Raw genomic sequence first — 27,935 nt, 5'->3', positions numbered from 1 at the left:
TATAAATACCCCTAATAAAACATTTGTACGCTTCCCAGTTGTTAGTGATGCTTGTGGCAGAGGGGATATTAATCTGAAAATATTCTTCTGTGTACTTATTTAATTGCTCTAGGATGTCGCTGTCTGTCAAAATGTGCTCATTAAGTCTCCATGACAGCCTTGCCATAGGTTTGGAAGACCACTTAATTGTTGTTATCACCAAGCTATGGTCAGATCAAGGTGTGTGAGAAATCCTTGAGTCTATTAGGTTTGTTAAGGTCGCTTGGTCACATAATATGTAGTCCAATCGTGTGTAGGATGCTGGGGATAGGGAAAAAAGGTATAGTCTTTTAAAGTCGTGTGTACAGTCCTCCATGTGTCGTATAGTGCTAGTGATTTTAAAAGTGAGTTGTTATTTTTTATTTGGGTATATCGAAGGTAGGATTTGCCTGTGGAGGTATCCAAAACCGGGTTAAAGGGATCATTGAAGTCCCCTCCTATTATGATCGGGCCCTTGGACATATCAAGTAGTTTATTGGTCACAGTACAGAAAAAAAGGGGTGACGGTTTCACTGGGGCATAAATATTTGCGATTGTGATGGGTCTTCCATAGTATAATCCCACCAAAATTAGTATTCTGCCCTCCTTATCTTTAAATTTTTGCAATAACTTGAATGAAGTGTTTCGCTTGAACAAAATGCACACACCATTATGTCCTGAGCTATAGTAATGTTGATCAAAGTATCTAGAGGAAAATTTTGGTTCTTGTGTTTTTTTAAAGTGGGTTTCTTGTATTAAAATGTCAATTTTCTTTTTTTGGAAATCATGCAATGCTATAGACCTTTTTTCAGCAGACAGGAACCCCTTGACATTTTGTGTTGCTATGTGTATAGGTCCATCCTGCACAAGTTTTACCATTAGAATATCACAGCGGTAGAGGTCTGACTAAGGTGTACAAAAATATCTCAAGATGTATAAGAGGGATGGCAGTAGGAAAAGGGGATGGGAAAGGGATATCTATAGTAATTCGGGAGCTCAACGAGAGTAAAGAACCCAATATATGATTAATTTACTATAGGTGTTGGGCGCTAGTAACAGAGCTGGCGGTGCATGAGTATAGTCTTAGTAGTGTCCGGTATCATTTCTGCACAATCAAAATAAACAACAGAGAAATAAACAACACAGTAATACATTTTAGAGTAATAATTGAGTACCTTATTTATGGAGCCTGACGTTAAGTGCGCTATAACCTTATTTAACTATTTAGTAGGATTTAGTGGAATACAGGAATGTAAGTAACCTTCTGACCAGAACTTATCACCAATAATACATTATAATAGGTATAGTGCAAATATCTGTCTCTGTACAATATATGCTAGAGCCATAACAAATAATCTCAAGTCTCTGTGAAACAAGATAGGTGGTTATTGAGGAGATCTTAGAGCACAACATAAAGTCCTTTATCCTGCAGTTCTACACTCTGTGAAAAGGTAGCATATCTTCGGATCGGAATATAAATCAAATAAACATTTTGCTATACATGGCAATGTTAAACATAAAGGAAACGAAATATAACATTTACTACTAAATGAAAGCAATTCAGGATTGAAACAAACAATCTGAATGTCTCTGTGTTTCAGAAGAATGGATTATCAGAGAAAATCCTAGAAGCAAAAGTCATAGTTACGTGGCTGTGGTTCATGGTGACTCCGTATTGTAGTCAGTTGGGGTAGTTTGTCTTCTTTTATTCTGCTGGGCAGACTGTCCCATCCAAGGACGTCGATGAGGTTGTGTATTGTCCTGGCTAGAGAATTGCCTGGATGGAGAAGATGGGTCCCCTTTATCTGGAGGATGAACATTCAGAATTTTGCAGAACTGATCTGCTTCTGATGGTGAAGGGCATTCAATTTTCTTCCCATTTTTAACTACAATCACTGAAGTTGGAAATCCCCACCTGTAAGGAATTTTCAATGCTCGTAGGTGGGTGGTTAGAGATGAAAAATCCCTACGTTTTTGGAGTGTCCTTATTGAAAGATCCTGGAACACCTGTATGCTGTGGTCTCGAAACATTAAGGCCTGTTGTTTTCTGGCATAGCTGTAAATCTCCTCTCTTTGCAAGAAATTTTGAAAACGTACAATGATATCTCTAGGCGGTGTCCCTTCCATTGGTTTGGGGCGCAAAACCCTATGAGCTCTATCAAGGATTATATCTGGAAGTTCTCCTGAATCAGTTTTCACTAGCTCAGCAAAGAAAGATTGAAGATAATCATGGATTTGGGCATTAGGTACAGACTCAGGGATCCCTCTGAATCTGAGGTTGTTTCGCCTTGAACGATTCTCCAAGTCATCTAGCTTATCCTCAAGATCAGTGATATTCTGCTGTTGCCTAGAGACTCTGGATGAGAGGCCCGCCATGTTTTGCGAAATCACAAACTCATGTTCTTCTAAGGTATCTACTCTGCAGCCGAGGTCACCGATATCCTTCTTTAGGCTTGCACATTCATCCTTTATACAGGACTTAACCTGCTCAATAAGAGCCTCCATTGCTTTATAAGTGATAAGGTCATCTGCATTTGGCTTTGGAGTTGTTGGAGAAGAATATGCAGATGCGTCTGCAGCATCGCAAGAGCTGTTATCTTGAGTTGGTAACTCAATGTCCAGGTCTTTTTTATTTTTTATTTTATGTTGAAAAAATGTTATTAGATTTTTAGGTTACAATAAAATAACAAATTTAGACATGTACATTCAGCAAAGCAAAACAGGTGGTGAGCTTTCATAATTGTCCATTATAAAAATTCTTAACTTGGTTTTATGGTCTAAGTAGTCTTCTCCCAGAGTGCTCAGAATACATAGGAACTCTTTATTGCTAACCAGAAATTGTGGTTTGGTGCTTTGATGGCTCATAGCGAGTGGAAAAAGAAAACACTAGTTAAGAAAAATAAAAAAACAGGTATTATAGTATAAGATAACATAATACAGGCAACATTAACTGGCTATCCGCAGACCCCCGCCCCCCAGACCATAGGGGCACAGGTGCTCGGCGGTCGGCACTCAGTCCCGGCTCTTCCCCGCATCCCCCATTGTGTGTGAGAGTTATTCTATTACTTTTCGGTGCCCCTTTGTCTATTTGCTTCGTAGTGCATGATGAATGGTTCCCACTGTATAATGAATTCCTCTTTCGTGTTAAGGTTTTCTGCTGCTTCCTCATGATAAATGCAAAGCTTGGTGGATTGGATTTCCAATATTGCGCTATACAGATCCTAACAACTGTGCATATGGTCATTACTATTTTTTGGTGTTGCTTTAAAATATTGTAAATTGGGAAGTGCAGCAGTGCTTGTTCAGGTGATAGGGTGATGTCTTTATGAAAAATTAAGCTAAGAACCTCTGAGGTTTTCTCCCATATATCTTTAGCTCTGTCACAATCCCACCACATGTGCATGTATGTACCTCTATCGTTACATCCTCTATAACAGGAATTCAAAGAAGGTCCCTCTGAATTTCCAAATCTAGTCGGATGGATGTACCATTTGAATGCCACCTTAAGGAAGTTCTCCCTCAGAGTAGCATTCTGTGTAAAGGAAAGACCCCTCGCTAAATTAGACTTCCAAGTCTCTAAAGTCCAGGACTTGTTTAAGTCTCGTTCCCATTTCAGCATGTGTGGAGACTTTGTCTCCCCGAAATGTTTATTAAATGTAGGGTAGAGTAGGGAGATAGAGCCGCGGATAATCTCTTTTGATAAGCAAATAGACTCAAAAGCCGTGCTTATTGATTATCTTGAGAGTTATTTCTTTAGTTCTGGACTTTAACTGTAAATAGTGGTACCATATATTTTTATCTCCGGGGTTGATGTCTTTGTATTGCTCATATGTGAGGAAACTACCGTCTATGTATAGGTCTGCAATTCTGTAGAGACCTTTGTTGGCCCATTTCTTTTGAATATTTAAGTCTATTGAGGTCTGTGGTAAGACTAGAGGCGTCAATTTAGAATTAGTTTGAATTAGGGGGTATGTGGACGTCAGCTTATTCCATAGGGAGACCGTGTGTGATATTGCTATATACTTAAGTAGTAGTGGGGGGTAATATTTTTTTGGGGTCCATAGTAACCCAGATATCTGGTCTGTGTTAGCTATCTGTGATTCTATCTGCGTCCATAGGGGTTGTGGTTTTCTATTGAACCAATGTGTCGTTTGTGCCATGCGTGCCGCGTAGTAGTAAGATGTCAAATTCGGGTGACACCCACTCCTCCCTCTCTCCTATGCATACTCATGATTCTTTTGTTTATCCTGGCTCGCTTCCCCTGCCAGATAAAGCCCAGGATATCCCTCTGCAATGCATTGAGTTCTGCTATTGGTATGCTAATTGGCAAGGATCTGAATAAATACAGTAGTTTAGGTAGCAATGTCATTTTGACTGAGACTATCCTCCCGTAGAAGGAAATCCTAAGCTTCAGCCATTTCGCGATTAGATTCTTTATAAGTTTAAACATTGGTAGATAGTTTGCTTGGTATATAGAGTGTATATCGGTTGTAAGATATATTCCCAAATATTTAAGTTTTTTATGTGCCCAATTAAATGAGAAATTAATTTCTAGGAGTTTTTTGGTGTGTTGGGGTAGATTAAGACTGAGCGCTTCACATTTGTCCTCATTTATTTTATACCCCGATAAAGTTCCATAGTGGTTGAGTAAAGCATATAGCTGGGGGAGAGAGAGGAGAGGTTTGGTTAGTGTGAGTATGATATCGTCCGCAAACAATGAGATTTTGTAGTCCTTGTCTCCTATTTGTAGCCCCGTAATATTCGGGTCGTTTCTAATTTGAATGGCCAAAGGTTCAATACACAATGCAAACAGGAGCGGGGACAAGGGACACCCCTGTCTTGTACCGTTCCTGATTTGTATGGGCTTGGATTGATACCCGGAAAGTCTGACAAAAGCCGATGGACGGGAGTAAAGCATAGTGAGGGCATCATAGAAAGCTCCCGTGATTCCCGTTTTTTTTTCAGTACCGCAAACATATAGTTCCATTGCATCCAAGGAGAGGAGCAGAGAAGGCGTTCTTTCAACCATGGCTACATTAAGCAAATCAATTATTTTACGTGTATTGTCTGGGGCCTCCCTGTTTCTAATGAAGCCCACCTGATCCGGATGAACCAATCTCTCGAGGATGGGGTTAAATCTATTGGCTAGTATTTTAGTAAAAAATTTTATGTCCTGATTAATCAATGAAATAGGTCTGTAGTTTTGGCAATGTTGTTTATTCTTACCGGGTTTTGGAATGACTGCTATTCTTGCCATTAACATTTCTTTAGGGATTTCTGTTTTTTGCATTATGGAATTGAACACATGAGTAAGCAAGGGGGCTACATCATCTTGGAAAATCTTATAAAAAATTCCCGAATATCCATCCGGACCAGGTGACTTGGAACTCTTCAGGGTTTTTATAGTATTTTTTACCTCCATTTCAGATATGGGGGCATTTAGAGCGGAGCGTTCTTCCTCAGTAATCGTCGGGAGTGTATTGGTACCTATGAATGTGTTTAGCCCTCTGGTTGTGTCAGTCTCTGTCCGGTGTGCGGGGAGATTATAGAGGACATTATAAAAGTCAGCAAAAGCATTGGCAATGTGGAGGGGGTCATTTGTATGTCTGTTATCAGGGAGTTGGAGTTGTGGAACTGTAGTATTTCTCGTAATTTCTTTAAGTCTGTTCGCTAGCATTTTGTCAGGTTTATTCCCATATATATAATAATGGGTATTTATCTGTTTGATTGATCTAACTGCCTCTTTGTTTAAAAGTTTATCGATCTCGTCGTTTATGGTCTTAAGTCTATTTCTCTTTTTTTACTAGTGTTGTTGGCTGTTTGGACCCTCAGATCATTAGCTTCTGATTGTAATTGCGAGAGTTTGGCTTTATTCTTTTTGTTCTGTTTACTGGATTCGCCTATTAAGCTGCCTCTTATATATGCCTTCAGAGCCCCCCAAATAAATGTAGGGTTGGATGTGCTACCTGAATTGAATTTTATGAATTCGCCTATCTGTTCCTTAATCTTTTGTGATATTAAATCGTCCTGTAAAAGATTAGCATTTAGTGACCACGATTTAGCTCTATTTGGGTTTAGGACGCCAGACATGACAACCTCGACTATGGAATGGTCTGACCAGGGGCAATTTAAGATTTTAGCAGAGGACAAAAGGGAAGCAAAATTTGGCTTAGGAAGATATAGTCCAATCTGGATTGAGTGTGGTGCATAGGGGAGAAATATGTGTAGTCTCTAGCTTTATCGTTTAAGGCTCTCCAGCAATCTATCAGATTATGATCCAGGGAAAAATCTCTTAATATATTCGCATTAGGGCGGGAGTGTTTTGCATGTGGGGCATTCTTTGTGGATCTGTCTAGCTCCTGGTCTAGTGACAGGTTAAAATCTCCCCTCATAATTATTTTGTGTCTTTTCCACTGGGTCAGTATTTTACTTAACTTCGTCAAGAATGGTGTCTGATGTTCATTGGGGGCGTAGACATTGACAATTAAAACCGAGGTATTTTGAATCGATCCCCTGACTAGTATGAATCTGCCTTCTCTATCTCTGACTATTTCCTCCTCTTTGAAATTGAAGCAGTACAGATACTCCACATTTCTTTTTGCCGCTGACAGCGTGGTATTGAGTTGGGTATGATTTATCCCAATACTTTGGGGTGAAATGTCTGGAAAAATGAGTCTCTTGCAGCAAGACTATATGAGCTTGCAATGATTTATAAGTGGAGATTGCCTTTTTTCTTTTAATGTCAGAGTTTAGTCCCCTGACATTATGCGAAAGAATTGTTATAGACATTTAAGGGGGTGGAATGTATCATTATTGCGGGGACCCTTATATGTGATATAGTGATTGAGGATTTCCCAGTATCTGTGATAATGTGTTTTGATAACCCTCATCGAGATTTCTGTGTGCCAGTGTGGGGTTTGCGGGTGGGAGCCGGGACCTACCTCCAGTCCAGGGTGGATCATCAGTAGACTGTGCCGCTCAGAGGGCATAAGCCGCAACCAAATGATTTTATCTGCTGATTCTATATAACAGAAAATAGCCTGTGTTATTACTTGCCAAACCATTGAGTAAATCATAGCTATCTGAGGACATATCTGAATAGACTGTACAAATGCAACAATAAAAATAAACAATATAACTGCGAACATAATGTCAATATCCCTATCCAGGGAGGCGTATAATGGTGTGGAAGGTGGGAAGCAGTGGGTCTTATAAAAACATTAGTGGTGTGATCTCCTATTCATAGGGAAGTTAGGGTTAGGTAGGAAGGGGAGGATGAGAGGTTTGGCTCATCTCTGTGAGGTTTGAACTAAAATATAACTCCCAGTATTTTGTCAGATATAATGAGGGGGTAAATGGAAAGAGGGGAGGAGGGTATTAGTAAGGATCTGAGGCAAAGGGGTTAAAAAGGAGAGGGTATTACTTAGGCATAAGAAGAGTAGGTGAGGGGGGGATGGGGGGAGGGGTAGGGAGAGGGGAGGAGGGGGGAGAGGGGGAGGATAATGCATGGCGTAGTGTTGGTTTGTCCAGAAGTTTGTCCAATGAGGAATGAGATAGGTGAGGAAGGAAGGGAAGAGTAGAGGGGTTATAGGGAGGGGAATGAATTGCAGTGTTAGCATCAGATACAAAAGTGCTAATGGCAACAATAAAGGTGAATGCAACGGTAACATCAATAATAACATTAACAACAACATGCCTCAAGTGAGGCAGGAACAAGGCCCATCTTGAGCCTCCAAACAACAACCAGACACAACTCATTCATATCTCATAGTTGAAATGCTTGTCTAGAGACCCAACAGGGTAGTTGTAAACTCATTAGGCTTAAATACCTCAAGCCTACGCATGCTTTGACTAAAGTTAGTTAAGTTCAATACTCATCTAGTCCTTCTATTTCAGGTTGGTGAGGATTCTTCATCTGGAGGGGAGTCAGAGTCCGAGTGACTATTTGTAGAATTCTTTGCTTTTCTTTGTTTTTTGGAGTGGGTTACAGGGGTCCACTCTTTTTGGATGGATTTTCTCTGAGGTTTTGAAGATGTTAGGGCTTGTGGAGGTTCAAATGGAATTTCTAGCCAGCGTAGGAGAGATGCCCCCTCTCCCACGTTGGAACAGGTGTAGGTCATGTTGGCGTGTGTGAAAGCCAGTTTGAAGGGGAAGTTCCATCTGTATTTTATCTGAGCCTTTGTGAGCGCCGATGTAATAGGTCTAAGCTCCCTCCTTTTCCGCAGTGTGATTGGTGCAATATCTGCGTACACTTGAATAGTATGGCCCTCAAAGTTGATCGTTTGGATTTGTCTGGCCGCTTTAAGGATTAGTTCCTTTACGTGGTAGTAATGGAGTTTAAGCACAATGTCTCTAGCGGTAGATTGCTGGGGTTTGGTAAGGGCTCTGTGGACCCTATCCATCAGAAGTTTATCTGGTTCTATGTCTGGGACCAAATGATGAAAAAGTGATGTCATAGCCTCATTTAGGTTTTTGTAGGATTCTGGTAGGTTTCTTATGCGTAGATTTGATCTACGAGATCTGTTCTCGAGATCTTCAATTTGCTCTTCTAATTTGTGTATGTATTCTTCGTGGTCATACATAACTTTCTGTATATGGGGGATCTCTTCTGCTATTGCGTCTGTTTTCTCCTCCAGTTCTGCTGTGCGGGTACCTATTTCTTTAATATCTTGTCGTAGATCAGACAGCGCCGACTTTAGTTCTTCTTGGAAGACAGATTTAATTTGGGCAAGTAATTCTTTGTTTTGAGTCTCAGCAGGGAGGGGCGTTGTAAGATCCATCATGCTGGTTTCTAGAGATTCTCCCTGTGTAGGAGACCTCTTTTGTGCCTGTTTTTGCTTGAGCTGGGATTTAGATAGACACTCTTTAACTGTTTGTGTTTTATTCTTCATTGTGTGTTTCTGGATTGAAAAGACCCAAAGAGAGCAATTGTAGTAGATGAGCTATTAACTTTAGCTAGGTATTCACCTCAGGGTGTTGGTTATAAAAAGGAAGATTCAATTTATGCATCAGTGACCATGAAATGAATCTTGAGACTGATGTATGGGATAGGAGATCAAGTTGTGTCCCACCATGTCCCCACCTCTCTCTTCTTAGCACATTTCCATATCTAGAGCAGCGGAGGGGTTACAACAGCAGGAGAGGGGTCTGAATATTATGTGCTGTGATTTAACAGTTCCTCTGTCTAATGACTCTAAACCCTCTAGTAAATCTCCCAGGGTGTCTCCCAAAGTGCAACTTCACGTGCTGCCCCTCTAGGCCCAGGAGGTAAAGTTGGTATTTCCAGAAGGGTCAACTTGGGGAGGAACTGTACAGCCTCAGTTCTGATCTAGTACATAAGTAGGTATTTATTTGTGTCCCATGCGCATTAGGGTCTGTTATTGGGGAAGGCCCGTCACTAGGATGCGTTCAGAAGGGTTAATATGGTGTTTCAGCAGCGGGCCACCCCACAACTAGGGCAGTTTGGTTTGGTAGGGAGGATAGTCTATCAGGGCCTTCGTGGAGAGATGCTTAGCGTTAGGGAGATTGGTGTGGCGTGCCCCGGAGCTTTTGTGACTAAACTGTGTGCGGCTTCTGTTGCCACGTGGCGTGTTACCTGCACTTGATGTAGCGGAGGGGGGAACGGGAGCAGTCTCTTACCCCTTTTTAGGCGCCTCCGAGCAGAATCGCCACCAATGTCTCCTTCCCGGCAGGCCGGGCCCGACAGGCTCCGGAGCTGAAGAAAGATGCTGCCAAGATGGCGGATTTTCGCGCCCCGCCAGGCCCGACCCGCCGCCGATGCAAGAGGACCCACGCGACTCCTCCAGAGCAGCAATCCAAGGGGGAATCCACGTGAGTCTAGGTGCTGTTGTAGGCAGAAGGGCACTCTTGTGTAGGTAGTTTCTGTGGACTGTGATCCCAACCTGTCACTCAGTTATCCCCTGCTTAGCTTGTAGGCTGATCACTCTGATGTCGCTGTCCCCTGCTTCTACTATAGTGCCGCCAATGTGAACCTCCGGGGCGGAGCCCCGACCCTCCGGAGAAAAGACAAGTGGCTGATAGGCGGGAGGGGACAAGCGATCCTGTCAGGCAATGTTGTCGCAGCTTCTTTTCTGCCTTCTACCTCAGGCCAATGTAGAGCGGCTTTCCGGGTCTCACTGTGCTGCAAAAGGTCTCTTTCTATAGGGCTAGTATTTATGAGGCTATATATAAGGAAAATTTATAAGCCTGAGACCTATATATTTAAGCTTTTTAGATTAAATATAGGCTGAGATGTGGGAGCTCTTTCCAGGCACGTCTTCCTAGCTCTGAAGCTAGCCCCGCTTCTCTTTATTTTTTATTTTAATTGCGTGTTTGAAGAAATTTCTTACTGTTCCTTGGTCGGGCTGCAGAGACTTCTGACCCTTGTCGGATTTAGTAACCTTTCTTTGCGACATTTTGCTTTGTTACTATAAGGATATGAGCAGGGTAAATGACCCTGTACTGGTAGAAATGTCTTCAGTGCACAGTACACAGTGCACAGCCCCCTGGGGAATATGTTCTCACAGAACGATCACGGGCCGGGATTAAAGGATATGACCCGCTTCTACTGTGAACAGCGGGAAAAGGAAAGGGGTGTGTGCACTACTCGCTATCGTTAAAGTGTTATATTATATTGTATAGACCTATACCGTACATAGGTTCTAGAAATATATGATAGAGTAGGCAAGCTGGGTGGTTATTTTTCCAATTACTGGAATACGTGTCCACTCTGTGAACTATACTTACTGGATGTCCAGTGTATTCAGCAGTGTAGTCAGCATTAAGGCCCCAAATAATGCCTGTGTCTGCTATGAAAAAGGCAGTCTATATGGTCGTTGCTTAATGGTGTTAGTCATTGAGCCATGTGCATATGAGCTGGGTGAGAAGAGATAGCGTTATGCCCCTGCAGGGCCAATGGTCAAGGATAAGCCGCACAGGTTCCGGAGCACACGTGGACCTCAGTAATGGCTGTGATACTAAGCGTTTCTCAGGGCAGGTCTCCTTCAGGGCAGCAGAAGGAAAGGATAAATAAATACCAATCTTTTGGCCTAAGGAACACCTCTCACCACTCTCCAGGCTCGGTTTTTCTTTTCACCAGAGGACTAATATCAGGTATTGCCTTCACTCCATAAATCGTGTTTACAGGAAATATGATAGTCAGTTTGAGCATAAGCCAGGCTTGTCCTGTAAGAACATATTGTCTTATGTAATAGAGTATGCTACTCACATGGTTCTTGCATAATGGCGGTTGGTCTCAGGAGTTGCGTACATCATTCGTTGCCCAATCAATGCATGTGCGGCTTATCATCTACTGTGTTAGAAGTCCATAATGTTCACCAGTCATTTCTAGCTAAACTGGGCAAATTTGGTGCTGGTCTGGAGTCTTTAGATAGCTTGACACCCTGCTCTATAACGGAGCCTCAGTGTAATGCAGCCATCTCAGTCGGCCGTTCGCTCCACCCCCTTCTCTCTTTTTTTTTCAAGTCTCACTTCATTTTTAAAAATTTGTATAATTGAAGAAAGAACAAAAAACCTTTTAAGTTAATTTTTAAAGAATGGCTGAACTATAAGGCACCCTCCCTAGCCCAATTAAAATGTAATATCCAGCAGCAAATGCTACTGGAAAAAAATGATACTATAGGAGATCTACAAACTAGCTGTGCAAAATGGAAACCCTTCGTATTGAAGGGACAGTCAACACAATCATTTTTGTTGTTTTAAAAGATAGATCATCCCTTAATTACCCATTCCCCAGTTTTGTTCTTAGCTGACAGGAGTGGCATCCGGTGTGGTCTTCTGCTGCTGCAGCCCATCTGCTTCAAGGTTCGACGTGTTGTTTGTTCAGAGATGGTATTCTGCATACCTTGGTTGTAACGAGTTGTTATTTGAGTTACTGTTGCCTTTCTATCATCTCAAACCAATTCTGCCCATTCTCCTCTGACCTCTGACATCAACAAGGAATTGTCGTCCACACAACTGCCGCTCACTGGATATTTTCTCTTTTTTGGACCATTCTCTTTAAAACCAGGAAAATGTGGTGCAGGAAAATCCCAGTAGATCAGCAGTTTTTTAAATACTCAGACCAGCCCGTCTGGCACCAACAACCATGCCATGTTTAAAGTCACTTAAATCCCCTTTCTTCCCCATTCCAATGCTCGGTTTGAACTTCAGCAAGTCGTCTTCACCACGTCTAGATCCATTGAGTTGCTGCCATGTGATTGGCTGATTAGCAATTTGTGTTACCAAGCAATTGAACAGGTGTACCTAATAAAGTTGCTGGTGAGTGTGTGTTTGTATATATATATATATATATATATATATATATATATATATATATATATGTATAAATATAAATATAAATATATATATATATATATATATATATATATATATATATATATATATATATATATATATATAGTGTGCTGAAACAGAACACTAAAATCTGAAAAAGGAGCACACAGCATTAGGCACTAATACAGATCTTAATTCTACATAATTTATTATATGATATCACATTTCTCTCTTTTTTAAGTCTCACTTCATTTTTAAAAATGTGTATAATTGAAGAAAGAACCTAAAACCTTTTTTGTTCTTGAAACTGATATATTTTTTTAATGTTTCTTTCTAAATAGCTTTTTTCTGTGTAGTTAAAAAGATATTTGACCCTTGCTCATATTAAATGATATTTAAACTTTTGCCTACCCAATTGGCTCTTATTGGCACATTAAAAGGGGTTATTCAACTTGGATGTTCCTGTCAAAGTCCAAGGGTACTGTTGGATAATTTTTTTTGGATAAAACATGCAACTAAACTGTTACTTTCACTCTAGAATTTCATATTTTTAGATGTACAGGGAATCCCTGGAAATACATGATTTTTTTTGTTTTTAATCTAATAATACAAGCTAGAAAGTTAATTTTTAAAGAGTGGCTGAACTATAAGGCACCCTCACTAGCCCAATTAAAATATAATATCCAGCAGTAAATGCTACTGGGAAAAAATGATACTATAGGAGAGCTACAAACTAGGTGTGAAAAATGGAAACCCTTCCTATTAAAGGGACAGTCAACACCAGAATTGTTGTTGTTTTAAAAGATAGATCATCCCTTAATTACCCATTTCCCAGTTTTGCATACACAACACAATTATAATAGTACACATTTTACCTCTGTAATTACCTTGTATCTAATCCTCTGCAGACTACCCCCTTATTTCAGTTCTTATGACAGACTTGCATTTTAGCTAATCAGTGCTCACTCAGAAAATTCACGTGCATGAGCTCAATGTTATCTATATGAAACACATGAACTAACACCCTCTAGTGGTGAAAAACTGTCAAAATGCATTTAGATTTGAGGTAGCCTTGAAGGTCTAAGAAATTAGCATATGAACCTCCTAGGTTTATCTTTCAACTAAGAATTACCAAAAGAACAAAGCAAAATTGGCGATAAAATTAAATTGATAAGTTGTTTAAAATTACATGCCCTATTTGAATCATGAAAGTTTTTTTTACTTGACTGTCCCTTTAACCAGGGGCGAAACTACAGGGGGTGCAGAGGTCGTAGGTGCGACTGGGCCCCTGAGGGTGGGGGCCTAGCTTAAAGAAAAAAAAAATTATAATTTTTTTTTTTTATTAAAAACGTTAACCTACCACTGCCTGCACTGATATCATGTGAGTGTGACATGACTACAGGGGTTAGTATTTCTGTTTTACCCATTGGTGTTTATGTGTGTTTATGTGTATGTATGTATATATGTGACTGTGTGTGTATTTATGCATGTATGTGTATGTATGTGTGTGTGTATGTTTGTGGAACCAGCAAATTACAGACCTTGTAACTACAGCATGGGGGGGCAGGGGGTAAACAGTGTCACTATACAGTACCACTATATACAGTATGGGGGGGTGGACCATATCATAGACTACTGTGGTCACTATATAAAGTACTGGGCAGGTAGGGTCAGGCCAGCCATCTCACCGGCAGATTACAGACTGTGTCACTAACTTACTATATACAGTACGGGGGGGTTAAATAGTGTCACTATATATATACAGTAATAGGGGGTCAGACCATCTCACAGACTGTGGGCACAGGGTACCTCCTTTTGCAGACATGTAATCTGATTCACATTTTTTTCTGTGTTAAATGTAAAAAAAAAAAAAAATGTATTAAATTCACCTTTTTTTGGAGGGGGGAGGGGTGGTTGGGGGGGGCCCTTCTTAGATTCTTGCACCTGGGCCCTGTGGTTTCTAGTTATGCCTCTGCCTTTAACACTAGAGAGTAGCCAACATAGGCAGATTTTATATCCACTGAGAAACTCTGAGTATCTGATAAATGTGCAGCTAAGAGGAGAATGGAACTTTCTCCACCCAGAATAAAGTTAAGACTGATAAGAGAACAACGGCCAGGAAATGGTACCCCGGTGGACTAGTAACAGTACGTGTATTATAAAACTCTTAAATTATGTACTTTACAACACCCTCTCTTTTCTAATTATTACTGTATATTAAACATCACTCATGTGTAACTGTATAAATACTATTAAGCCTAAGTTTTGGAAAAAAAAGGATGGCCATCTAAACTTCGCCGGATCAGACATGGTTTTTCTCGCCATCCCTTGAAGGGGCTGCCCTCGTGAAATTATTTTGAAAAGGGGCAGTTCCTGTAAAGTGGCGAGATGTCTCCTATAGAAAGTAATGGAACTTTCTTGAAAGATAAACTTTGCTGTGTAGAGTGAAGTTAGCAGTGAGCAGTGGGCGCACTTTAAAAATAAAAAAAAATCACATCATCCTGCTTTCTGCATATAGTATCTTAAAATCCTCTATTTTCCTATGTATGTGTTTTTGTAATAAGTATTTTGTGTATTTTGTCATAACCTCGCCACCTTTTAGTTTGCAAGAAAACAAACAGAGAGCTCTGTAGGGCAGAAATGTTTAGATAATTACCCTGGCATTTGAGAGACAATTTCATACACGCCCATTTTCAGCCCTTTTTACGATAAAACAACAATTAAGCTTTTTATTTTGTACTTATCAGTACTAATTTCTATGAGGCCTATTTATCAACAGTCTTGCGGATCTGATCCGACAGTGTGGATCAGGTTGCAAGACCTCGCTGAATGCGGAGAGTAATACGCTCTCCGTATTCAGCATTGCACCAGCAGCTCACAAGAGCTGCTGTGGCAACGCCGCCCCCTGCAGATTCGCGGCCCAGCAGGGGTGTGTCAATCAACCCGATCGTACTCGATCGGGTTGAATTGTGGCAATTCCTGTCCGCCTGCTCAGAACAGGCGGACAGGTTATGGAGCAGCAGTCTTTAGACCGCTGCTTCATAACTGCTGTTTCTGGCGAGTCTGAAGACTCGCCAGAAACATGGGCCCACAAGCTCCATACGGAGCTTGATAAATGGGGCTCAAAGTGTTTTTTGCACATACAGTGTACTTAAATGACAATTTATTCCTGTGTAATTTGAATACAAATGTTTTTTTCTAGTGAACAATTTTGTTACAATGTTTGATGCACCTTCACAATATAGATTTTTCTTGCGTATTTTTGTGTGAATGGTTCAATTATTTGTTTGTATGATTTTTAAATTACGAATTTCATTGTGCACTTTTGTAATGTATGCATCTCCTTCCCATACGATTATTAAGGGATAGGCTATGGGGACAATTTACCAAATGTCGGGCGGACATGATTCACTATAGCATACGCTGTCGGCATTTAACATTGCTTGTGCCATGCTGCCATTGGCGGACAAGGTAAGGAGACGGACAAGGTATGGAGGCGGACAAGTTAAAGGGACACTAAGCCCAATTTTGTTCTTTCATGATTCAGATAGAGCATGACATTTTAAGCAACTTTCTAATTTACTCCTATTATCAATTTTTCTTTGTTCTCTTGCTATCTTTATTTTAAAAGCAGGAATGTAAATCTTAGCAGCCAGCCCATTTTAGGTTCAGCACCATGGATAGCGCTTGCTTATTGGAGGCTTAGATTTATCCACTAATACACTAATAAGCAAGCATAACCCAGGTTATCAACCAAAAATGGGCCGGCTCCTATGCATCACATTCCTGCTTTTTAAATTAAGATAGCAAGAGAACGGAGAAAAATTGATAATAGGCGTAAATTAGAAAGTTGCTTAAAATCACATGCTCTATCTGAATCATGAAATAAAAAAATTGGGTGTAGTGTCCCTTTAAGGAGCAGTAGTCTTTCAACCGCTGCTTCTTATCTGCTGTTTCCGGCGATCCGGGAACTGCAGGCGGATAAAGCAGCATCTGCTGCATTTTAAATCTGCCCCTATATATGATATTTAATATACATATACTCATAGCCACTAGGGGGCACTCTCAAAGCCAATATAAATAACAAAAATTATAAATGATAAAAAAATAAAATATAATAATAATTATAGAAAATAATCAATAAGGGATTGTTATCTTCTTATGTACTAGTTCATCACGGCCGCTCTCTCTGGTCAAATTATATTAGAAGAACATGGAGATACATACATATACATGTCTAAATATGTATATGCATGAATATATAAATGTCAATTTATGTATACAGATGTATTTATGTATTTATATGTGTGTATATATATATATATATATATATATATATTTACAGACATGTATACACATATATACACATATATACACATATATACACATACATAAATACATATGTACACATATATATAAGTGCATTACAGCCCGTTGTAATTAAGTAGATAATAACATGGACATTTATATTCATGCAATATTCATATTTAATAAAGACTTATACTGTGTATGTACCGAAAATATTTTACATTCCAATGTTCTGCATATATCAGAATATGTTCTAAGTATTTATACATAGATATTCATATATATATATATATATATATATATATATATATATATATATATCTGTATATATCTATACCTTTATATAATTATATATATATATATATATAGGTATAGATATATATTGTACAAAAATACCATCAGATATATGTAGAAATATGTATTTATGAATAAATAGAACATATTCTTCTATGTGAAGAACATTGGAATGTGAAATATTCATATTTCATGTCAGGTTAGCACACCTGAGAATATGCATTTGGGTTAGCACTCTTGACAATATGCGTTCGGGTAAGCGCACTTGAGTATATGCTTTCGGGTAAGCGCACTTGAGAATATGCGTTCAGGTTAGCGCACTTGACAATATGCGTTCGGGTAAGCGCACTTGAGTATATGCTTTCGGGTAAGTGCACTTGAGTATATGCTTTCGGGTAAGCGCACTTGAGTATATGCTTTCGGGTAAGCGCACTTGAGAATATGCATTCAGGTTAGCGCACTTGAGTACATGAGTTTGGGTTATCGCGCAAGTAGGGTGTTAGTTTTTTTCCACTTTTATTGCTCCATTGACTTCTATTTGGAATAAGTTTTCGTGCGCTCAGTATTCTAATTGTGCTTAAAGTAAGCTGTTTTCACGCTTCAGGGGCGCGATCTGATATAGATCGCAGTTTGTGGCGCAAGCGAGGGAACCGGCGTCGCCCGCAGTTTCAGCTCGCAACTCGAGCTATCCCATATAAGTCGCCGTCAGATGCTAACGTGCCGTAAGTCTGACAAACCAGCGATGTCCAGAAATCTGCGCAAGTACAAATTTCTGGCGTCGCTAGTGACTTGCGGCACGTTAGAAACTGCCGGCGCCTACAAAACCTGACTAAAGTCTAAAACACCCGCACTGTCTAACACGCCTCCCTAACATAGCCCGACAAGTCTAACACGCCTCCCTAACAAAGCCCGACACGTCTAACCCTCTATCCGCTATCCCCCTTCACTATCCTAACAATAAAAAAGCTATTAACCCCTAAACCGCCGCTCCCGTACCCCGCCGCCAGCTATATTATATCTATAACCCCCTAAAGTGAGCCCCTAACACCGCCGCCATCTATATTAAAATTATTAACCCCTAATGTAAGCCCCTTACACCGCCGCCATCTCTATTAAAATGATTAACCCCTAATTTAATCTACCTACCCCGCCGCCAGCTATATTATCTATATTAACCCTAAGTATATTATAGTTAATATAGGTATTACATTATATATATTAACTATATTAACCCTAATTATATTAGGGTTAATATAGTTAATATAGTTACTATAGTATTTATATTAACTATATTAACTCTATCTAACCCTAACTAAATTTATATTAAATTAAGCTAATTCATTTATAAACTAAAATATTCCTATTTAAATCTAAATACTTACCTATAAAATAAACCCTAAGATAGCTACAATATAATTAATAATTACATTGTAGCTATGTTAGGGTTAATATTTATTTTACAGGTAAATTGTTAATTATTTTAACTAGGTATAATAGCTATTAAATAGTTATTAACTATTTAATATCTACCTAGTTAAAATAATTACCCAATTACCTGTAAAATAAATCCTAACCTAAGTTACAAATACACCTACACTATCAATAAATTAAATAAACTACAAACACCTATCTAAAAATACAATTAAATTAACTAAACTAAATTACAAAAAAAAACAAACACTAAATTACAAAAAATAAAAAAAGATTACAAGATTTTTAAGCTAATTACACCTATTCTAAGCCCCCTAATAAAATAATAAACCCCCAAAATAAAAAAAATTCCCTGCCCTATTCTAAATTAAACAAATTTCAAAGCTCTTTACCTTACCAGCCCTTAAAAGGGCCTTTTGTGGGGCATGCCCCAAAGAATTCAGCTCTTTTGCATACAAATACAATACCCCCCCCCCATTACAACCCACCACCCACATACCCCTATTCTAAAACCACCCAAACCCCCCTTAAAAAAGCCTGTTCCGATCAGCCAATAGAATGCGAGCTCAATCTGATTGGCTGTTCGGATCAGCCAATCGGATTGAACTTGAATCTGATTGGCTGATTCAATCAGCCAATCAGATTTTTCTAACTTAATTCCGATTGGCTGATAGGGGGATCGCGGTTGACAGGTAGATAGACATTGCGCATGCGTTAGGTGTTAGGTTTATTTTAGAAGATCGCGGTTGACAGGGAGATAGACATTGCGCATGCGTTAGGTGTTAGGTTTATTTTAGAAGATTGCGGTTGACAGGGAGATAGACATTGCGCATGCGTTAGGTGTTAGGTTTATTTTAGAAGCCAGTTTAGGGAGTTACGGGGCTCCAATAGTCAGCGTAAGGCTTCTTACGGCTGCTTTTTGTGGCGAGGTGAAAATGGAGTAAGTTTTCTCCATTTTCGCCACGTAAGTCCTTACGCTGCATATTGGATACCAAACTGCGCGGGTTTGGTATACCTGCCTATAGCCCAAAAAACTACGGGTGACGGCAGAAATATACGCGCGTAACTTCTAGGTTACGCCGTATATGTGATACCAAACCCGCGCAAATATTGGCGTCGCCGGCTTTTGCGGGCGACGATTTTTATCGGATGGACCCCCAGGTTAGCACGAGTGCAATAACTTTTTACTTTCAACTCGTAAAATGAGCTCAACCCGACGTGCCCAGAAAGTTAACTTATTGTGCAATTAGCGCTCTAACGAAAGCGCTAAATAAGTAATCTGGCCCGAAATTTTGAAGTTCATTTACATAACTTTTGTGTATTAACCACATTTCTAAAATATGTTTACTAAACTTGTATGTGAAAAAAATAAAACACAATTTACTTGAATTATCGGAACACCCTTCATATTTATTCAGTTTAAAATAATTACTTTAAAAAAATAAAAATAAAAAATCTTACTACTATACTAATGTGTCATTAATCTTAACAAAAATTTAGGTAATTAAAAATAAATGTATCTATATAGGCAAAGAAATATGAGTATTATATGCTACATAAACAAAGTGCATCATAGCATCTGCCCAATAATAACATTTGATATATTTTTCTGCTAGTAATCTTCAGCTACATGTTTTATACATACAGTAAAAATCATTGTAAAAACATTAAAATGCCTGTACTAAAACATTACTTGTGTTTAAACAACCTTGGTTTTTAAGCTTCATGGGCTGGCAGACCTCATCAGACTAGCCTTTGAAGCAGGAAATTCTGTCACTCAGATTTATTGCAGCTGGAAATAATTCCCTTGTGGCAAGTAGAAAGCGCTGCTACTTATCTTATAACCCTCTGCTTTTGTTGTCTGTGACAAAACGCTCTCATGGTTCTCTTTTATCCCATTAACCATTCCTGTACTGAAACGTTTCTTGCACATTTTCTGCTGCTTCACAATTTCCTGTTGTGGTACAAGATGGCTCATTTCTATATCCCTTGCTCTTTTTCAGTTTACTTATTATCTTAGCTTTTCCTAATCAAATCATAAAGGTCACAATGTGCTCTATATACTGATATCTTCTAAATGTAGCTGCCTGCATCATTTTCTCTAGGCAAAACAGTTACTTGCACTCTTTCCCCAATTATACAGTAAAAATAGATTTTTCTGTACCATATTTTGTCCAAAACATGTAAGCTCAAATGCTAGTGTCAAGCAAACCCAATAGGTGAGAGATTGTTATATGTGATTCATTAAAAATAAGTTATACTTTGCACTCATCTCCAGTGGCAGCTGGTGACGTTTTAAATTGGTGGGGCAGAATATTCCATAACCTTTATAGGTTGTTGTTTTTCATTGTTTTAACACAGGAACAAGCATTTATTTATTAATCTGTGCCCATGTGTTTTAGAGTTTTACTTAAAACATAGTTCACATCACATCTCCTTTGCACCAGAATACTTTGTTGACATAGTACCTACGTTCAACACAGAGGTGCAGCTGGAGGCAAAAAGAATCTCCCTTTATATGGTAAGGGAGCACTGATCATGCTCTCTTATCATATGAAGCCCGATCGTCAATCATTACAGAGAGTGACACTGCCTTTGTCACTCTCTGTAACAATCCTTCGTTGGTGCTGAGTGGGAGCAGTGGGGGGTGCCCCAGCGGATGAGGTGCAAGATAGGGGCGGGGTTCTCTACACTACAGAAAAGTTATGAAGGGAGAGGGGGAGGGATGGTGCCCTACACTATGGAACAATATCAGCTGCAGGGAAAGGGGGACCCTATACTACAAAAAAGGTGATCTTGGAGGGGGAGGGTGGCCTTACACTACAGAAATATATATATATATATATATATATATATATATATATATATATATATATATATATATATATATATATATATATATATATATATATATAGAGAGAGAGAGAGAGATATGTTTAGGAGAGATCATGGAGATGAGGGGTGAGAGGGACCTACTCTACAAAAAAATTAAAATCACAATACTAAAATAAATAAATAAAAGCCTTAAACTGCATACTGGCAGATTATCTGCCAGTAGTTAAGATGGTGGTGACCAGTGTGTGAGGGGAGAGATGTTTCGGAGGGATCAGGTAGAGATCAAGGGGTGGGAGGGTAAATCCCTCCACTAGAGCAAATATTAACCTTACAAGCTAACTGATTAACTCCTTCACTGCCAGGAATTCCAGAAACGTGGTGCATAGCTGCAATAACGGCCTTCTAATTTCCAAAAAACAATGGTAAAGCCATAAATGGCTGCTATTTCTGAACAAAGGGGATCCCAGATAAGATTTTACAACCATTTGTCTTATGACTGCAGTAGCTGTCTGTAAATTATTTCAGTGAGAAACCCAAAGATTGTGAAAAAGTTAACTTTTTTATATAATCGTATTTGGTGTTCAAATAGTGGCATGAAATATACCAAAATGAGCCTAGATCAATACCTTGGGTTGTTTACTTCAAATATATATAGATAAATAAAATATATACAGTATATATATATATATATTTTTTTTGCTAACACCAGAGATATTATATCATATATGACCAGTTTTCTACTTCCATGTTTGGATTTATATAAAGACTTTAAATTTCAACTGTGCTCCACTTTTCATTTTTTTCATTTCTCATATCGTTGAGCCCTTATAACTTATGTGTGTATTTTTTATTTTTCAATATTTTTTTATTAGACAGTGTTATTATTAGTGTAACTGTATTTTGTAATGTATTTTTGATGTGTTTTGTGCAACTTTTTAATTTTGAGAAATAGTTGACCACAGCTCTGAGATTGAAGTAATGAGTCTACCGTAAATCGCGATTGCACTAAACTTGTAATATGAGCACAATTTAACCTGCGCACAAACGATTGTGAAAACCCTGACGCAAACATTTTCGCACCACTTGTAATCTAGTCCTTTGTAAGTATTCGATCAGGTTGATTTCCGGCGATGTCTGTCCGCCTCCTCAGAGTCTTTAGACCGCTGCTTCATAACTTGTGTTTCCTGCGAGCCTGAAGGCTCACCAGAAACTCAGGGCATTAAGCTTCGAACAGAGCTTGATAATTCGGCCCCAATGAGTCTACACTATAATGATTCCATCCAATCAAGGTATGGGTTATATGTGTAGCCCTTCCTGTTGAACATTTTCCTGTTGAACTTTTGCACCTGTATACAGTCTGCAGGAGAAGTTGCCTAGGTAACTATTAGACTGGTTGGTCATGTGATCAAGTGAAACTGAAAGAAGAGTGTAAGACACAGGAGGAAGCAGACATGTCAGAGCAGTGAAGGTGTGTGTGAGGCCTGGCTGTGAGAGAGCTGCAGACTTCATCTTGTAAAGTAACAGTATTCCTCTGCTGATTTAGTGTATGCTGCCAGCTGCAGTCTGACCCTGTGAGAGAGCTGTGGAGAAGAATGCAGACAAAGTAAATGACTGGCAGACCTTGGAGTTTTCTTTCAGCCTGTGCAGATGAATCCTGTTTAGTGGTAAGAAGTATCCTCTCAACTTCTCATACTGACAGGGCATTCTGTCCATCACAGAAACTTATAAACAGCTCTTCCTGTGGATTGCAGTTTCCTATGAGCTGTAACTGTTTAAATGCATGTGGATTACCTTAAAGGGCCCCAACATTTCTGTGCACCAACTGGTACCCATCAGCCATTAGGGTGAAACCTGAGGGTGGGTTCGCAGGTGGTTTGGGAGGGTGCTGGGCCTGGTTAGAGAGAGTTGGTGTGTTAGTTAGCCACTGTATTTCTTGCCTTATTTTTTATTTGACGTAATCCTTTAATACATGTTCATACTGTTTTACTGTTATTACTGTGTGTGTTGTAGTTATTTATTATGTTCCTGTCTGGGAAACCCATTCTTGCCCTGGATGCCCAGTAAGGTGGAGGCACTGCCACAGTCATGTACCCCAACTCCCAGGTAGCAGAGACTCAGGATCAGCCTTCAGAGCACATGGAGGTAGCTGGGGTAAAGACCCACAGGGGTAATTGTGGGCCTAGGCCAAACCCCGTTACATTTGGTGGTACTACTGAGATATATTGGGGTACACCCAGTAAGGATACGTTAATTCCCCGGCCCACACTCCCATTTGTAACAGATTGGGCCCAGCAACAGAAGGTACCATTGCATCATGCAGTGATGATATGCCAGGTACCTCCCTATAGTGAGATAAAACATGTCACCAAGTGCGTAGAGATTGTACAGGGAATAGAAATGGCTACCATCAGAGATATCCTGCATGATTCATACGGTCAAACTTACATGTTAGTATATTCCCATGCAGATTTGAGAGGCCATCATAAGCCTACATGTCTATACCTTCTTGAAGCAGCTCCTGAAGGATGTCGCTTAGTGTACGCTCTCCCTGATAAGGAGGAAGGGATTACACTGCAGCAACCCTCCAGTATAGGCCAAAGAGACTTTAATGTATCAAGTTATTCCCAGATTCTGTCCCCTTTGTCAGAGAAACCCGCCAGGAGATTACCAGTTACCCCTGTAGAGACTGGGGCCATCCCCAAACGAAATGTCTACTTTTCCAGTGTGCAAGGGACAACTGCCCCTAAGACCCCAGATCTAGTGGTTCCCTCATCTCCAACATCCCCAAAAACAGGCGATTCCCTATTGAGAGCCACAAGTTCAGGAGAGAGTGACATATCTGAAATACTGCAAAAACTCTCAGAAGCCATAGTAACAGCTACCCATACCCACAGTTACCATAAGCTGAAAGTGTTTTCTGGGAATCAGCCTGTTCCTGCCGGGGAGGAACCCTTTAAGGCCTGGAAGGATAATGCTGTACAATTATTGGAAGAATGGTCTTGTAAGTATAACATAAAAAAAACAACGGATAATGGAGAGTCTTCGTTTCCCAGCTACGAATATGATAAGGCTGTTTAGGGGAGTGAATGAACAAGCTACCGCACAAGATTACCTGAAAGTTTTGCAGGATGCGTATGGAAAATCAGAGGACTCTGATGATCTATTACTCGAGTTCCTAGCCACTAAACAGAAGGAACATGAGAAAGCTTCAGACTATATCAATCGATTACAATTGTCACTGGGAAAACTGTTTCATAATGGAGCAGTCACTGCATCTGAGTTGGATGCTCGACTATCCAAACAAATTCAGAAGGGAGGCCTTAGCAATGATCCAGTCATGATCATGTTAAGAGTTAAGTTGGATGATCAAGTCTTGTCCTATTCCACACTGATCCGGAAAGCAAAAATACTGGAGAACCAAATGTCCCCATCTCCTCCACAAAAAGGAAATTCTTCTAAAGCCGCAGAGAAAGAGGATATGGAACTGTTCATCCTTAAAAAAAAAGGTAGCTGAATTAGAATTATTGTCTAAGTCATCGCCAAGAAGAACAGATTATTCTCCTACCAGGAGGCAGCACCGCAGGGAGACCACAGGAAGGTTATTCCCAGAGGAACAGTCCCCCCAAGGTAGCTGCTTTAAGTGTGGAAAATCAGGGCATTTCAAGCGGGAGTGTCCCACTAATTCATCAGTGAAGTGCTAGCTATTGAGCTGGAGGAGGCTCAAGTTACCAGTCCTTTCAGGAAAAGAGAAAAAAAACACACACACATGTTATCTGTGGGGGCCAAGATCGGGCCCAAATCTCTGATACAGTTACAAATAGAAGATATTCATGCCTCGGCCTTGTTAGATACTGGATCCCAGGTCACCATCATTAGTAGAGACTTCTATGACCATCATCTAAAACATATTCCCCTGGAGCCAGCAGGAGAGTTGCAGTTGTGGGGACTGGGATCTCAGGCCCAGCCTGTAGAGGGATGTATAAGAGTGACAATAACCATCCCACAGTTAAACACAGGAATGATCTGCCCTATGGAATTGGAAGCTCTTGTATGCTCCATGAAGAAAACAATGTGCGCCCCAATAATTTTGGGTACCAATGCAAGAATGGTGCAGGACATGTTCAGGGCCTACCTAACTGAAGTGGGAGATGTATCTCTAACCAGACTGATGGAAGTCAGCCCTGTTCTAGGGAAAGAGTGCCATCGACTAGCCCTACAAGCTAGACCAGAATCATGCCACTACACAGGGAAAGAACCTTTATTTGTAAGGCCTGGAGAGACTAAGGCCTAGATTTAGAGTTCGGCGGTAGCCGTCAAAACCAGCGTTAGAGGCTCCTAACGCTGGTTTTGGCCGCCCGCTGGTATTTGGAGTCAGTGATTAAAGGGTCTAACGCTCACTTTACAGCCGCGACTTTTCCATACCGCAGATCCCCCTACGCCATTTGCGTAGCCTATCTTTTCAATGGGATCTTTCTAACGCTGGTATTTAGAGTCGTTTCTGCAGTGAGCGTTAGAGCTCTAACGACAAGATTCCAGCCGCCTGAAAATAGCAGGAGTTAAGAGCTTTCTGGCTAACGCCGGTTTATAAAGCTCTTAACTACTGTACCCTAAAGTACACTAACACCCATAAACTACCTATGTACCCCTAAACCGAGGTCCCCCCACATCGCCGCCACTCGATTAAAAATTTTAACCCCTAATCTTCCGACCGCCACCTACGTTATACTTATGTACCCCTAATCTGCTGCCCCTAACCCCGCCGACCCCTATATTACATTTATTAACCCCTAATCTGCCCCCCACAACATCGCCGCCAGCTACTTAAAATAATTAACCCCTAATCTTCCGACCGCAAAGCGCCGCCACCTACGTTATCCCTATGTACCCCTAATCTGCTACCCCTAACACCGCCGACCCCTATATTATATTTATTATCCCCTAATCTGCCCCCCTCAACGTCGCCGACACCTGCCTACACTTATTAACCCCTAATCTGCCGAGCGGACCGCACCGCTACTATAATAAAGTTATTAACCCCTAACCCGCCTCACTAACCCTATCATAAATAGTATTAACCCCTAATCTGCCCTCCCTAACATCGCCGACACCTACCTTCAATTATTAACCCCTAATCTTCCGATCGGAGCTCACCGCTATTCTAATAAATGTATTAACCCCTAAAGCTAAGTCTAACCCTAACACTAACACCCCCCTAACTTAAATATAATTTTAATATAACGAAATAAATTAACTCTTATTAAATAAATTAATCCTATTTAAAGCTAAATACTTACCTGTAAAATAAATCCTAATATAGCTACAATATAAATTATAATTATATTATAGCTATTTTAGGATTAATATTTATTTTACAGGCAACTTGGTATTTATTTTAACTAGGTACAATAGCTATTAAATAGTTAAGAACTATTTAATAGTTACCTAGTTAAAATAATAACAAATTTACCTGTAAAATAAATCCTAACCTAAGATATAATTAAACCTAACACTACCCTATCAATAAAATAATTAAATAAACTACCTACAATTACCTACAATTAACCTAACACTACACTATCAATAAATTAAATAAACACAATTGCTACAAATAAATACAATTAAATAAACTAGCTAAAGTACAAAAAATAAAAAAGAACTAAGTTACAGAAAATAAAAAAATATTTACAAACATAAGAAAAATATTACAACAATTTTAAACTAATTACACCTACTCTAAGCCCCCTAATAAAATAACAAAGCCCCCCAAAATAATAAATTCCCTACCCTATTCTAAATTAAAAAAGTTACAAGCTCTTTTACCTTACCAGCCCTGAACAGGGCCCTTTGCGGGGCATGCCCCAAGAAGTTCAGCTCTTTTGCCTGTAAAAGAAAACATACAATACCCCCCCCCCCCAACATTACAACCCACCACCCACATACCCCTAATCTAACCCAAACCACCCTTAAATAAACCTAACACTAAGCCCCTGAAGATCTTCCTACCTTGTCTTCACCATACCAGGTTCACCGATCCGTCCTGGCTCCGATATCTTCATCCAACCCAAGCGGGGGCTAGACATCCACTGAAGAAGTCCAGAAGAGGGTCCAAAGTCTTCCTCCTATCCGGCAAGAAGAGGACATCCGGACCGGCAAACATCTTCTCCAAGCGGCATCTTCTATCTTCTTCCATCCGGTGCGGAGCGGGTCCATCTTGAAGCAGGCGACGCGGATCCATCCTCTTCTTCCGATGTCTCCGACGAATGACGGTTCCTTTAAGGGACGTCATCCAAGATGGCGTCCCTCGAATTCCGATTGGCTGATAGGATTCTATCAGCCAATCGGAATTAAGGTAGGAATTTTCTGATTGGCTGATGGAATCAGCCAATCAGAATCTAGTTCAATCCGATTGGCCGATCCAATCAGCCAATCAGATTGAGCTCGCATTCTATTGGCTGATCGGAACAGCCAATAGAATGCGAGCTCAATCTGATTGGCTGATTGGATCAGCCAATCGGATTGAACTTGATTCTGATTGGCTGATTCCATCAGCCAATCAGAAAATTCCTACCTTAATTCCGATTGGCTGATAGAATCCTATCAGCCAATCGGAATTCGAGGGACGCCATCTTGGATGACGTCCCTTAAAGGAACCGTCATTCGTCGGGAGACATCGGAAGAAGAGGATGGATCCGCGTCGCCTGCTTCAAGATGGACCCGCTCCGCACCGGATGGAAGAAGATAGAAGATGCCGCTTG

Source organism: Bombina bombina, chromosome 3 (assembly GCF_027579735.1).
Source record: "Bombina bombina isolate aBomBom1 chromosome 3, aBomBom1.pri, whole genome shotgun sequence".
Taxonomy (NCBI): Eukaryota; Metazoa; Chordata; class Amphibia; order Anura; family Bombinatoridae; genus Bombina; species Bombina bombina.
This window is presented reverse-complemented; position numbering follows the sequence as displayed.